The following is a 15,288-nucleotide window of genomic DNA, read 5'->3' on the forward strand; positions in this document are numbered from 1 at the left end:
TTTGTGATCCGAGTCTTTCTTAAAGTGTGTGTGTGTGTGTGTGCGCTAAATGAGGTCTGACAAATGATTGACCTGATGTAACATATTGTTCTGGTCTGAATCCATCACACACATACATACACACACACGTACACACTGTTTAATGCCGCTACTGCTGTGTGGCCTAGTTCGGAACAGGGATCCCCACTCTGGGTTGGCATGGCAACTCCCCACTCAACTTAACACCAGGGAAAGACTGGGGTGGTGGAGGGAGAGAGTGGAGATGGGGAGGAAGTGAGAGCTCAGATGTTGATTTTGACCTCTCCTTCATTGGCACAGGGAGGGGGTGGGGGGGCATAAGCACCAGAGCTGTAGTCTCTGAGGATTAATTCTAACCAAAACGGTCTCTCTCTCACACACACACACATCAATCCAGTCTTTGCAGATAGCAATAGCCCTATAGGCTAAGGGAAGTGCTTGAGGAGGAGTTGGGGCCTGAAATGGTAACAGGCCAAATCCATTGCAGTTCTCCCTCTTTTTAGGCCCTATTTCTCAAAACACAGACATGGTTTGGTAGTTTACAATGAATCACATACTTAAAGTAATTACGTTTGGTTACCATGGGACTTCTGGGACAGGCGCTTCTGAAGGGACATGATTGTTCTTTGAACTGCCACAGGGCTAAATCTTGCCCTATAGTAAGAGATGAGTAGGTTTAGTAAAGCACCTACACACACACACACTTCTCATTCATATACAGTAAACTCACATCAAATAAAGCTGTAGCGCTGCCCACATATTCCATGTATCCACGCAGGGTCATTTCTGTTGCATTTGTTTTCAGTCGGGAAAAGACTACCGGGGCGTATTAGTTTTGTCAGCACGTCCATAACTTATCCTACAGTGGATTCGGAAAGTATTCAGACCCCTTGACTTTTTCCACTTTTTGTTACGTTATAGCCTTACTCTAAAATGGATTAAATCATTTCCCCACCCTCATCTACACACAATACCCCATAATGACAAGGCAAAAACAGGTTTTTAGAAATCTTTGCAAATTTATTAAAAAAAACAAAAAAAAACATGACATTTACAGAAGTATTCCGACACTTTACTCAGTACTTTGTTGAAGCACCTTTGGCAGCGATTACAGCCTCAAATGTTCTTATGGTAGGACGCTACAAGCTTGTCACACCTGTATTTGGGGAGTTTCTCCCATTCCTCTCTGCAGATCCTCTCAAGCTCTGTCAGGTTGGATAAGGAGTGTCGCTGCACAGCTATTTTCAGGTCTCCAAAGATGTTCAAGTCTGGGCTCTGGCTGGGCCACTCAAGGACATTCAGAGACTTGTCCCGAAGCCAATCCTGCGTTGTCTTGGCTGTGTGCTTAGGGTTGTTGTCCTGTTGGAAGGTGAACCTTCATCCCAGTCTGAGGTCCTGTGCTCTCTGGAGCAGGTTTTCATCAGTGAACTCTCTGTACTTTGCTCCAGTCATCTTTCCCTTAATCCTGCCCAAGACAAGAGCCTAGTCTAAAACCCAGTTTAAGCCTCGTGTTTTTTAAAAGTGTGTCAATTTTTGTTTTGTTTTGTCCTGCACTGTAAATAAGGTAAACGGTGACCTGTTGCCTGGCTACCTGTCCACATCACTCTGGCCAAACTGATGTTTCTTCTCCACAATGAGTCTGGATTTGCCTCCCTCCCCTATAATTTATAGAACGCAAACACATTCTGACTGTTCTGATTGGTCCCACAAACCAATGGGTTGGGCCAGAGCTGGCCTACATGACATAAGCAACATATATGTTTTCAATGGTTAGATTTGTTAGAGACGATCCAATCACTGAATTATTAGTTTTATACAACGCCCCTCATTTTGAAATGAAGTCTCACAAATTTCTTCTAGGATGGCAGATTCAGACAATGTATGTAGCGATTGATAGAGCAGTGAAATTCAATTCAGGGTTAGTCATCAGGCAACTACGACCTGGAACCCCACATTCTTTATATACAGTGCCTTGCGAAAGTATTCGGCCCCCTTGAACTTTGCGAACTTTTGCCACATTTCAGGCTTCAAACATAAAGATATAAAACTGTATTTTTTTGTGAAGAATCAACAACAAGTGGGACACAATCATGAAGTGGAACGACATTTATTGGATATTTCAAACTTTTTTAACAAATCAAAAACTGAAAAATTGGGCGTGCAAAATTATTCAGCCCCCTTAAGTTAATACTTTGTAGCGCCACCTTTTGCTGCGATTACAGCTGTAAGTCGCTTGGGGTATGTCTCTATCAGTTTTGCACATCGAGAGACTGACATTTTTTCCCATTCCTCCTTGCAAAACAGCTCGAGCTCAGTGAGGTTGGATGGAGAGCATTTGTAAACAGCAGTTTTCAGTTCTTTCCACAGATTCTCGATTGGATTCAGGTCTGGACTTTGACTTGGCCATTCTAACACCTGGATATGTTTATTTTTGAACCATTCCATTGTAGATTTTGCTTTATGTTTTGGATCATTGTCTTGTTGGAAGACAAATCTCTGTCCCAGTCTCAGGTCTTTTGCAGACTCCATCAGGTTTTCTTCCAGAATGGTCCTGTATTTGGCTCCATCCATCTTCCCATCAATTTTAACCATCTTCCCTGTCCCTGCTGAAGAAAAGCAGGCCCAAACCATGATGCTGCCACCACCATGTTTGACAGTGGGGATGGTGTGTTCAGGGTGATGAGCTGTGTTGCCTTTACGCCAAACATAACGTTTTGCATTGTTGCCAAAAAGTTCCATTTTGGTTTCATCTGACCAGAGCACCTTCTTCCACATGTTTGGTGTGTCTCCCAGGTGGCTTGTGGCAAACTCTAAACGACACTTTTTATGGATATCTTTAAGAAATGGCTTTCTTCTTGCCACTCTTCCATAAAGGCCAGATTTGTGCAATATACGACTGATTGTTGTCCTATGGACAGAGTCTCCCACCTCAGCTGTAGATCTCTGCAGTTCATCCAGAGTGATCACGGGCCTCTTGGCTGCATCTCTGATCAGTCTTCTCCTTGTATGAGCTGAAAGTTTAGAGGGACGGTCTTGGTAGATCTTGGTAGATTTGCAGTGGTCTGATACTCCTTCCATTTCAATATTATCGCAGGCACAGTGCTCCTTGGGATGTTTAAAGCTTGGGAAATCTTTTTGTATCCAAATCCGGCTTTAAACTTCTTCACAACAGTATCTCGGACCTGCCTGGTGTGTTCCTTGTTCTTCATGATGCTCTCTGCGCTTTTAACGGACCTCTGAGACTATCACAGTGCAGGTGCATTTATACGGAGACTTGATTACACACAGGTGGATTGTATTTATCATCATTAGTCATTTAGGTCAACATTGGATCATTCAGAGATCCTCACTGAACTTCTGGAGAGAGTTTGCTGCACAGAAAGTAAAGGGGCTGAATAATTTTGCACGCCCAATTTTTCAGTTTTTGATTTGTTAAAAAAGTTTGAAATATCCAATAAATGTCGTTCCACTTCATGATTGTGTCCCACTTGTTGTTGATTCTTCACAAAAAAATACAGTTTTATATCTTTATGTTTGAAGCCTGAAATGTGGCAAAAGGTCGCAAAGTTCAAGGGGGCCGAATACTTTCGCAAGGCACTGTAATGAACCCAAATTGTGTGTCTGTACCACTGTCTCAGTTTAAAAGGCTACACACTGCGCATGAAGGCCTGTCTCCCTGCCACCCTCTGATCGACTCCACCATGGATGCTAGACCAGGGGTGAGTCACTGTCTTTCCTGTCTTCCCCGTCTCCCCTCCTCTCCTCCACCCCTCTCCTCCTCCTCCCCTCCTCCACCCCTCTCCTCCTCTCCCCTCCTCCTCTCCTCCACCCCTCTCCTCCTCTCCTCTCCTCCACCCCTCTCCTCCTCCTTCCCCTCCTCCACTCCTCTCCTCCACCCCTCTCCTCTCCTCCACCCCTCTCCTCCTCCTCTCCTCTCTTCCACCCCTCTCCTCCTCTCTCCTCCTCCTCTCCTCTCCTCCACCCCTCTCCTCCTCTCCCCTCCTCCTCTCCTCCACCCCTCTCCTCCTCTCCTCTCCTCCATCCCTCTCCTCCTCCTCCCCTCCTCCTCTCCTCTCCTCCACCCCTCTCCTCCTCTCCTCTCCTCCACCCCTCTCCTCCTCCTCCTCCACCCCTCTCCTCCTCCTCTCCTCTCCTCCACCCCCTCTCCTCCACTCCTCCTCTCCTCCACCCCTCTCCTCCTCTCCTCTCCTCTACCCCTCTCCTCCTCCTCCCCTCCTCCTCTCCTCCACCCCTCTCCTCCTCCACCCCTCTCCTCCTCCTCCCCTCCTCCTCTCCTCCACCCCCCTCCTCCTCTCCTCTCCTCCACCCCTCTCCTCCTCCTCCCCTCCTCCAGCCCTCTCCTCCTCTCCTCCTCCAGCCCTCTCCTCCTCTCCTCCTCCACCCCTCTCCTCCTCCTCCTCTCCTCTCCTCCACCCCCTCTCCTCCTCTCCTCTCCTCCTCCTCCTCTCCTCTCCTCCACCCCTCTCCTCCTCTCCACCCTCTCCTCCTCCACCCCTCTCCTCCTCCTCTCCTCTCCTCTCCTCCTCCCCCTCTCCTCCTCCTCCCCTCCTCCACCCCTCTCCTCCTCCTCCCCTCCTCCTCTCCTCCACCCCTCTCCGCTATAGGCTATGCCGATACCTCCACACAGCTGCGAGACAATGGAAAAGGAGGGACATAGGTTTAATCATCTCGTGCTGAATTTCTTTGTGGGGAAAAAATCAAATAGACCTATGCCACTTTCAGGGCAATACAATCCCATGAACCATATTAGCCTTGGTCCTAAGGGATTGATTTGTGTGATACATAGGCCTACTCAACTAGTCTGAGTAGAAGTTGCCTGCAGATGAGGAAATCCACATGTATTCACAGAAATAAGGTAGGCCGATATAGAGTTGTTAGGACAGATCGACTCTGACTGCAGGCATAGGCCTAATTTTCAGCGCCAGTGAAAGAAGCTGTAGCCTCTCCACCTCAACACTACAGCAGTCACTTGTCGCCTTCCTGTGGTTGAAAACGATACTACACACCGTCCTTAGAATCACTCAGAAATATGTATGTGAATACAATGCCCAGTGTTGTTATTTTATGTTTCCACGCAGAATGGAACGATCGTTTTAGTCAGAATGGCTACGGTTGCAAAGCACCAGACCGAATTGTCCCCATACAAATGTTGCTACTAATGTCCAGAAATAAATTGTTAGCCTGCGATTCATCTCCAAATCGTACATTTGTGTGGAACTGGTTCCCTGTCTATGTTTACTAGAATATGTGTATGTCTGTGTGTTCTCTCGCATATAGACTTCAAAGGTTGAAAAGTTGACTCGCTGAAAATCGGACTATGCTCGTTTTTAATTGTAATCAGTCACGTGACCGCGGCGGAAGTTTTCGGTGGATTTGTGCCTTTGCTGTTGGTGCTTTCGAAGCGTGAGAAAAAGACATTGGCGAACTCGCCCTGAAATACCACAAAACCTCAACTCCAGTCAGCAGGGAAACGGTTCAAAACACAGAAAAGGTAAATCATATATATATATATATTTTTTTACATTTTCTGGAGAGTTTATGATTGAAAAACGTCAGAGCAAAGAAAAAGGACCAACACAGATTTTGTAATGAGGTGAATTTGTAAAGAATTCCTCTGCACTTTCAAGTGTTGTTGCATAGGCATAATAGCCTAGACTCGGATGTGATTGTCAACAATCTAGCTATGTTATTAGAGCAACCTGTAGGTTGGTAAACGGGCAGTTGCTGTTAGTTCATTTATTAAAATGACCGCCTTTAGCGTTTCGTCGAGGATAAAATAAAATTATAAACGCCTAGAACCGTTTTCCTTCTTTTGTGGTAGATTTAGGCTATAGTTTAAACGACCTAGAAGCGAGGACCCCCGTCTCCGTTATTATGGAACGCTGACACGGTTGTTTATCCCAGAGGGATTCTATTTTCTCTATTCTTATCGGATCTCAGGGCTCACGTCCGCTCATTTTACAGGATAATAAATCAATGAGGATCTCAGGGCTCACGTCCGCTCATTTTACAGGATAATAAATCAATGATTTACAATATTAACAAGTTATTTCCGTGCGTGTGTCAAATCTGATGTGCATGAAATGGGAGTTGTGTTACTGGTATAGACTGAGTTAATGCGCACCTCTTTCGGTGTTCCGCTGTCGTCAAAATTACAGGTGCAGATTTGACAGGTGCCTTGCAGAGCCATGTATTTAGCGCCCCATTAACATTACATGGGGAATATTTAAACAATACTATGTAACTGTATGTTTAGAATTAGAACAATATAAAAATGTATCTCTATTTATTATTAATATAATAATACAAAAAATTATAATACATTTTAATTTGTATAGTGCTTTTCATTAGAATTCTCTCAAAGCTCTACTGAGAAAAAATCTATACAATTAAAAACAACATCCATTTAAAATCAAGGCAGATAAAAGGGCATTAGTGGGCTAGGTGCCAAAATCACTAGGACTATTCCATAGACGAGGGGCAAAAAAAGGCTCGGCACCCCATAGTTCGAGACGTGTCTTGGGGACTTGAAGCAGTAGGGAGTGGCTGGAGCGGAAAGTACTAGGTGGCTCACTGATTGAGATGAGGTCGCTGATGTGGGTTGGGCTCAAAAATACACCTTATTTATTTTATTTTACCTTTATTTAACTAGGCAAGTAAGTTAAGAACACATTCTTATTTTCAATGACGGCCTAGGAACAGTGGGTTAACTGCCTGTTCAGGGGCAGAACGACAGATTTTTACCTTGTTAGCTCGGGGGTTTGAACTTGCAACCTTCCGGTTACTAGTCCACTCGGCTACCCTGCCGCCTTCACAGCAGGGACTGTGAAGAGACACACACAAAGGTACATACACACACAAGCGCTAGCACATTCACTCTACACACCCGTACATTGTAATATTGTTGTATGTGGTATTACACATTTTGCATTGTAGTTGTGTAGTAATGTTATATGATGTAATGTTTTATCTTTTGTTTTTTTTAATGCAATGTTAGTGCCTGAATGTTATTGGACCCCAGGAAGATCCCTAATAAATACAAATGTAATTTAAAAATAGGATAGGCCCAAGCACTGACCCATGTGGGACACCGCATGTGACTGCAGAATCCTCTCATCTGGTCTCTCCAATAGTGATGTATTGCTTCCTATTGGAGAGTTAGGAGGAGAATCACTTCAGAGCTGTTAGAGAGATAGCTGTGTGCTCTCTGAGACGCTGCAGGAGGATGTTGTGGCCTACGGTGTCAAAAGCAAAACTGAGATCTAAGAGGAAGATGCTAGGAGATCCTGAATCAGATGCCAGCACTAAGTCGTGGTAGGGCTAGGTGATATTGCCAAAATATATCTCAGTATAAAAAACAATGTCTAGGTATTTTATGTTTTTGAATAATACAAGTCTACATTTGCTTTATGAGTAGTGAGTGACCCTAGGGTGGCAACACACAAGTGATTTCAATGGGTCTTTCTCCCTTCTGATCAATTAAACTTCAACCCAAAATTATTTTCAGCATTTTCATCAATTTCTGCATTCCCTGCACTCATTTGAGATAATTTCCACACTGCCATGAGGGACTGCACGATATGTGAAAACAATGCAGGCCTTATTATAACCAAATGTTGCAAACACTTGGGTGAACTGTTGGAATCAGGGAAATTGAATGATTATTCAATTTTTTTTTTAGTTAGAATGTAATAGTGGGCACTTTGAACAGTGTTTTTTGACATAACAACATTAAAATGCCAGGGAGGAGTTTTTGTGACAGGTTAGTAACCAAGTTGTTGATACGTGTTTCCTAGGGGACCCTATAGACTTTGCCTACATCGAATGTTTTCTCATAGCTACCTCTTGTATCTAAGATATTCATTCTTTGCGTTTTTCTCTTTGATTTAGAAGATACTGTCGCACAAACAGCATGCTGATTTAGGTCTACACCATCACTGGTAGTATCAGGCTGTATTGCTAATTACGTTTGCTCTGACTCAGTACATTTATTAGGCAGCTAAGTAGCAGGTTAGCATTAGCGGCTAACACGATTTAGGACCAACTTGCCAAGAAAAGACAAACTAGCTGTTTGCAGTTGTAAAAAATGCAAACTAATAGTGTAATTATAGAACGCTAGTGGATTTATATTAAGAAGCAAAGTGAAAACATCATCGTTGTCATCAACATTGTTGCATGTGCTGCATTGACCATGCAGACTGAACACATGTGTCTCGTGGTTGAAGAACAACAAATGCGCTCCTTGAGTGATGGGGCGGGGCTAGTGTAACGGTGTTGCTTCCGTCCCTCTCCTCGCCCCAACCTAGGCCCAAACCCTCTGAACACATCAACAACTGCCTCCCGCAAAGCACCGTTACATATCGCCCCACAAAAACCGCGGCCCAGAATGACAGTAGTTCCTCAATGTATTTGAAAAATCTCCCTTTCGTTAACCACTCTGAATGAAATGGAAACATGTCATGCTCTGATCCAGTGGAAACGTCATAAAATAGGCCTACCTGATTACTTATTGTCCCTTGCTTTGTCTGTCCCAAGCTCATTGGCATACACAACCTGAGGGCACTGAATATTTTATATAAATCCTAGTATGCTAGCACCAGCTTCGGGCTGGACCCAATTTATAGTTAATACAATGTTTCAAGTTTGTTGCAGACAGGCCATGTGTAAGGTGATTGAAAGGATATTTATTTCTATCAGGATATTTTCTACCTGCAGGCTGCAAATTTGTTGGCTTTATGTAGACTCTCTTTTTATTTATATAAGTGCCAATGGCAATAGAAGTTACTTTTTTAGGTTTGTATCATTTTCATTTAGATTTGGATATAATTTTGTTTAACAACATGACAATGATTTTGAGATATGAAGCAGTTATAAAAAATTAAATTAAACTGTTCCATGAAAATGTGCACATGAAAACCATAACTGGCACGCAGATCAGTAGAATTGGTAAGATAAATTGGCATTCCACATGAGAAAGGTTGCGGACTCCTCATGTAGCCTATTACTGACAATTTCAGGAGAGAAAGCCAGCAAGAGCGGGAGGAGGATGGTCAGGTTATTTTCTTCTGGTTATCTTGAGCTCTGGCTCCCTCTTGAGTCATTTGTGTCTTCATCAAACAGTGCCCTTAGCATCAGACATGCTCATTGCAAAAAGTTGCCTAAATTAAAACACACAAGGTGTGTTTATATGGAAAAAGAATACACTCCGAGACAGGATTGTGTTGAGGCACAGATCTGGGGAAGGGTACCAAAACATTTATGCAGCATTGAAGGTCCCCAAGAACACAATGGCCTTCAACATTCTTAAATGGAGAAGTTTGGAACCTCCAAGATTCTTCCTAGAGCTGGCCGCCCGGCCAAACTGAGCAACCGGAGGGAGAATTACCTTGGTCAGGGAGGTGACCAAGAACCCAATGGTCACTCTGACAGAGCTCTATAGAGTTCCTCTGTGGAGAAAGTTGTCCTTCTGGAAGGTTCTATTGCTGCAGCACTCCGCCAATCAGGCCTTTATGGTAGAGCGGCTAGACGGAAGCCACTCCTCAGTAAAAGGCACATGACAGCCCCCTTGCAGTTTGCCAAAAGGCACCTAAAGGACTCTGACCATGAGAAACAAGATTCTCTGGTTTGATGACACCAAAATTGAACTCTTTGGCCTGAATGCCAAGCGTCATGTCTGGAGGAAACCAGGTACTGCTCATCACCTGGCCAATACCATCCCTACGGTGAAGCATAGTGGTGGCAGCATCATCCTGCGGGGATGTTTGTCAGTGGCAGAGACTGGGAGACTAGTCAATATCGAGGGAAAGATGAACAGAGCAAAGTACAGAGAGATCCTTGAGGAAAACCTGCTCCAGAGCTCTCAGAACCTCAGACTTGGGGTGATTGTTCACCTTCCAACAAGACAACAGCCCTAAGCACACAGCCAAAACAAACAATGCAGGAGTGGCTTCGGGACAAGTCTCTGAATGTCCTTGAATGGCCCAGCCAGAGCCCGGACTTGAACCCGACCGAACCTCTCTGAAGAGACTTGAATATAGCTGTGCGGCGACGCTTCCCATCCAAACTGAAAGAGCTTGAGGATCTGCAGAGAAGAATGGGAGGCGCTCGCCAAATATAGGTGTGGCAATCTTATAGTGTCATACCCAAGAAGACTTGAGGCAGTAATCGCTGCGAAAGGTTCTTCAACCAAGTCCTGAGTAAAAGGTCTGAATTCTTATGTAAATATGATATTTCAGTTTGAAATTGTACCTCATTTTGCAAACATTCCAAAAATATGTTTTTACTTTGTCATTATGGAGTATTGTGTGTGTAGATTGATGAGGAGAATTTGATGAAACACTAAGTTGACTGTGCCTTTAAACAGCTTGAAAAATTCCATAAAATGATGTCATGGCTTTAGAAGCTTCTGACAGGCTCATTCTTATTATTATTTGACCCTGCTGGTCATCTATGAACAGTTGAACAAATTGGCCATGTTCTGTTATAATCTCCACCCGGCACAGCCAGAAGAGGACTGGCCACCCCTCATAGACTGGTTCCTCTCTAGGTTTCTTCCTAGGTTCTGGCCTTTCTAGGGAGTTTTTCCTAGCCTTCTACACCTGCATTGCTTGCTGTTTGGGGTTTTAGGCTGGGTTTCTGTACAGCACATTGTGACATCAGCTGATGTAAGAAGAGCTGTATAAATACATTTGATGATGATTAATTGACATAATTTGAGTCAATTGGAGGTGTACCTGTGGATGTATTTCAAGGCCTACCTTCAAACTCAGTGCCTCTTCGCTTGACATCATGGGAAAGTCAAAAAATCAGCCCAGACCTCAGAAAAAAAATTGTAGACCTCCACAAGTCTGGTTCATCCTGAAGGTACCACGTTCATCTGTACAAATAATAGTACGCAAGTATAAACACCATGGGAACACGCACGTCATACCACTCAGGAAGGAGATGCGTTCTGTCTCCTAGAGATGAACGTACTTTGGTGTGAAAAGTGCAAATCAATTCCTGAACAACAGCAAAGGACCTTGTGAAGATGCTGGAGGAAACCGGTACAAAAGTATCTATATCCACAGTAAAACAAGTCCTGTATCGACATAACCTGAAAGGCCGCTCAGCAAGGAAGAGGCCACTGCTCCAAAACCGCTATAAAATAGCCAGACGAAGGTTTGCAACTGCACATGAGGACAAAGATGGTACTTTTTGGAAAAATGTCCTCTGGTCTGCTGAAACAAAAATAGAACTTTGGCCATCGTTATGTTTGGAGGAAAAAGGGGGATGCTTGCAAGCCGAAGAACACCATCCCAACCGTGAAGCACGGGGGTGGCAGCATCATGTTGTGTGGGTGCTTTAATGCAGGAGGGACTGGTGCACTTCACAAAATAGATGGCATCACGAGGATGGAAAATTAAGTGGATATATTGAAGCAACATCTCAAGACATCAGTCAGGAAGTTAAAGCTTGGTCGCAAATGGGTCTTCCAAATGGACAATGACCCCAAGCATACTTCCAAAGTTGTGGCAAAATGGCTTAAGGACAACAAAGTCAAGGTATTGGAGTGGCCATCACAAAGCCCTGACCTCAATCCTATAGAAAATGAGTGGGCAGAACTGGAAAAAGCATGTGCGAGCAAGGAGGCCTACAAACCCGACTCAGTTACACCAGCTCTGTCAGGACGACTGGGCCAAAATTCACCCAACTTATTGTGGGAAGCTTGTGGAAGGCTACCCAAAACCTTTAACCCAAGTTAAACAATTTAAAGGCAATGCTACCAAATACTAATTGAGTGTATGTAAACTTCTGACCCACTGGGAATGTGATTAAAGAAATAAAAGCTTAAATAAATCATTCTCTCTACAATTATTCTGACATTTCACATTCATAAAATAAAGTGGTGATCCTAACTGACCTTAGACAGGGAGTTTTTACTAGGATTAAATGTCAGGAATTGTGAAAAACTGTGTTTAAATGTATTTGGCTAAGGTGTATGAAAACTTCAGACTTCAACTGTATATAATAGGCGGTGTCAGAGGAAAGCCCATGAAATTGTTAGACTCCATTCACCCAAGTTATAGACTGTTTTCTCTGCTACCGCACGGCAAGCGGTACCGTAGCGACCAAAAACCTCCTCAACAGCTTCTACCCCCAAGCCATTAGACTGCTGAACAATTCTTAAAATTTGCCACCGGACAATTTACATTTTGCAATTGACCCCTTCACACTGACTCTGTACCGGTGCCCCTTTACAGCAAGTGGTGTAAAGTACTTGAGTAAAAATACTTTATTGTACTATTTAAGTAGTTTTTGGGGTATCTGTACTTTTACTTCACTACATTCCTAAAGAAAATAATGTACTTTTTACTCCATACATTTTCCCTGACACCCAAAAGTACTCGTTGCATTTTGAATGGCTAGCAGGACAGGAAAATTGTAAAATGGCCATGCACTTATCAAGAGAACATCCCTGGTCATCCCTATTGCCTCTGATCTGGCAGACTCTCACTATACATGAATGCTAAATTTGTAAATGATGTCTGAGTGTTGTGTGTGCCCCTGGCTATCTGTAATTAAAATAATAATAATAATAATATGGCTCCATCTGGTTTGCTTAATATAAGGAATCTGAAACTATTTATACTTTTAATACTTAAGTATATTTAAAACCAAATACTTTTCGACTTTTACTCAAGTATTTTACTGGCTGACTTTTACTTGAGTATGTTGGTTACTTTTTCTACCACTGCTGACGGCCATGCTGGTTGACCATGCTAGCTGTTGGCCATGCTAGCTGATGGCCATGTTGGCATGCTAGCTGTTGGCCATGCTAGCTGATGGCCATGCTAGCTGATGGCCATGCTAGCTGATGGCCATGTGGCCATGCTAGCTGTGGGCCATGCTAGCTGATGGCCATGTGGCCATGCTAGCTGTGGGCCATGCTAGTTGACATGCTAGCTGATGGCCATGCTAGTTGACATGCAGGCTGTTGACCACTGCTAGCTGTGGGCCACCGCTAGCTTATGGCCATGCTATGTGGGCTACACAGACAGCATCGTGAGGAAGGCGCAGCAGCGCCTCTTCAACCTCAGGAGGCTGAAGAAATTCGGCTTGTCACCAAAAGCACTCACAAACTTCTACAGATGCACAATCGAGAGCATCCTGGCGGGCTGTATCACCGCCTGGTATGGCAACTGCACCGCCCTCAACCGTAAGGCTCTCCAGAGGGTAGTGAGGTCTGCACAACGCATCACCGGGGGCAAACTACCTGCCCTCCAGGACACCACCCGATGCTACAGGAAGGCCATAAAGATCATCAAGGACATCAACCACCCGAGCCACTGCCTGTTCACCCCGCTGCCATCCAGAAGGCGAGGTCAGTACAGGTGCATCAAAGCTGGGACCGAGAGACTGAAAAACAGCTTCTATCTCAAGGCCATCAGACTGTTAAACAGCCACCACTAACATTGAGTGGCTACTGCCAACACACTGTCAATGACACTGACTCTACTCCAGCCACTTTAATCATGGGAATTGATGGGAAATGATGTAAATATATCACTAGCCACTTTAAACAATGCTACCTTATATAATGTTACTTACCCTACATTGTTCATCTCATATGCATACGTTGATACTGTACTCTATATCATCGACTGCATCCTTATGTAATACATGTATCACTAGTCACTTTAACTATGCCACTTGGTTTACATACTTATCTCATATGTATATACTGTACTCGATATCATCTACTGTATCTTGCCTATGCTGCTCTGTACCATCACTCATTCATATATCCTTATGTACATATTCTTTATCCCCTTACACTGTGTATAAGACAGTAGTTTTTTTGGAATTGTTAGTTAGATTACTTGCTCGTTATTACTGCATTGTCGGAACTAGAAGCACAAGCATTTCGCTACACTCGGCATTAACATCTGCTAACCATGTGTATGTGACAAATAAAATTTGATTGATTTGATTTGATTTGCTAGTTGACATGCTAGCTGATGACCATGCTAGTTGACATGCTAGCTGATGACCATGCTAGTTGACATGCTAGCTGATGGCCATGCTAGTTGACGGCCATGCTAGCTGTGGGCTATGCTAGTTGACATCCTAGCTGTGGGCCACCTCTAGCTGATGGCCATGCTACAGGATGGCCATGCTAGTTGACATGCTAGCTGTGGGCCACCTCTAGCTGATGGCCATGCTAGTTGCCATGCTAGCTGTTGGCCATGATAGTTGACATGCTGGCTGTGGGCCACCGCTGGTAAATTTATTATAAACTGCTACTTGACTTTGGGGTTATGTGTCTGCAGGTGTGAGAGTGAGCGAGAGGGGGACAAAAGTGTGTGTGTGTGTGTTCTAAAATTTGGCCTGTGGAAGAGTAGAGCCTACTGTGACTCATGTTACCCCCGCCCTCTGTCTCAACGGTTTGATTAGGAGGAAATGTAATGTGTGTGAGTCATTGAGCATGCTCGAAGGAGGGGTACCAGGGTGGGACCCAGCTAGCACAGTGGATCTCGGCCGATTCCAGCTGAGAGTCGGGGCACTCGGCTGAGAGTCAGACTCGGCCGACGTCATGTGACCAGAGTCTGGGCCGCCTTCCGCAGTATTACTTATGGCTAGGATGCGGGGATTGAGCTCGGGCCGATTCCAGTGTGAGTTATCTGGCCCAAATGTATTACTTGGGGCTCGGGCCGATTGGGGCTACTCTCTGGCTACTCTTCTCTTCTCTCCACATTCCACATTTTCCACATTCCACAAAAATTCCACAAAATATTCCACAAAAATACAATTAACATTTAAATGTACTTCTTTAAGAGTCTTGTGTAGTATTTTAGTATTTTGATACTTTGTGCAAGGCAATTGATAAGCATTAAAAACTTTGTGGATGGAACTTCCCGAGTGGCACAGCGGTCTAAGACACTGCATCACAGTGCAAACTGCGTTTCTACAGATGCTGGTTTGAGACCTGTGCCGGCCGTGACCGGGAGACCCATGAGGCGACGCACAATTGGCCCAGTGTCGTCAGAGTTGGGGGAGGGTTTGGCCGGCCTGGATGTCCTTGTCCCATCGTGCTGTAGCAACTCCTGTGGCGTGCTAGGCGCATGCACGCTGACACGTTTCCTCAGACATTTATTAGTTTTTGTGGATGGGTATAAAATGAATAATAGTAATACTTAAAATGACTAAATCGGGTCATGGGGGGGTTCTGGTAAAATGCCAGCAGAGTCTGCTGAATTCTGGTAGACG

At 44.3% G+C, this 15,288-nt stretch overlaps 1 protein-coding gene across 7 annotated transcripts in view; it reads left to right on the forward strand.

Moving 5' to 3' along the window:
- Positions 1-5,387: 5,387 nt before the first annotated feature.
- The window catches only part of LOC112247029 (arf-GAP with Rho-GAP domain, ANK repeat and PH domain-containing protein 1), a 131,014-nt gene continuing 121,113 nt past the window's right edge, over positions 5,388-15,288 (forward strand). For all 7 annotated transcript variants that reach the window (XR_006078710.1, XM_042296409.1, XM_042296408.1 and 4 more), the window contains exon 1: positions 5,388-5,530. The gene's annotated coding sequence lies outside the window, so the exon portion shown is untranslated. The remainder of the gene's footprint in view (positions 5,531-15,288) is intronic.

Source organism: Oncorhynchus tshawytscha, linkage group LG13 (genome assembly GCF_018296145.1).
Source record: "Oncorhynchus tshawytscha isolate Ot180627B linkage group LG13, Otsh_v2.0, whole genome shotgun sequence".
NCBI lineage: Eukaryota > Metazoa > Chordata > Actinopteri > Salmoniformes > Salmonidae > Oncorhynchus > Oncorhynchus tshawytscha.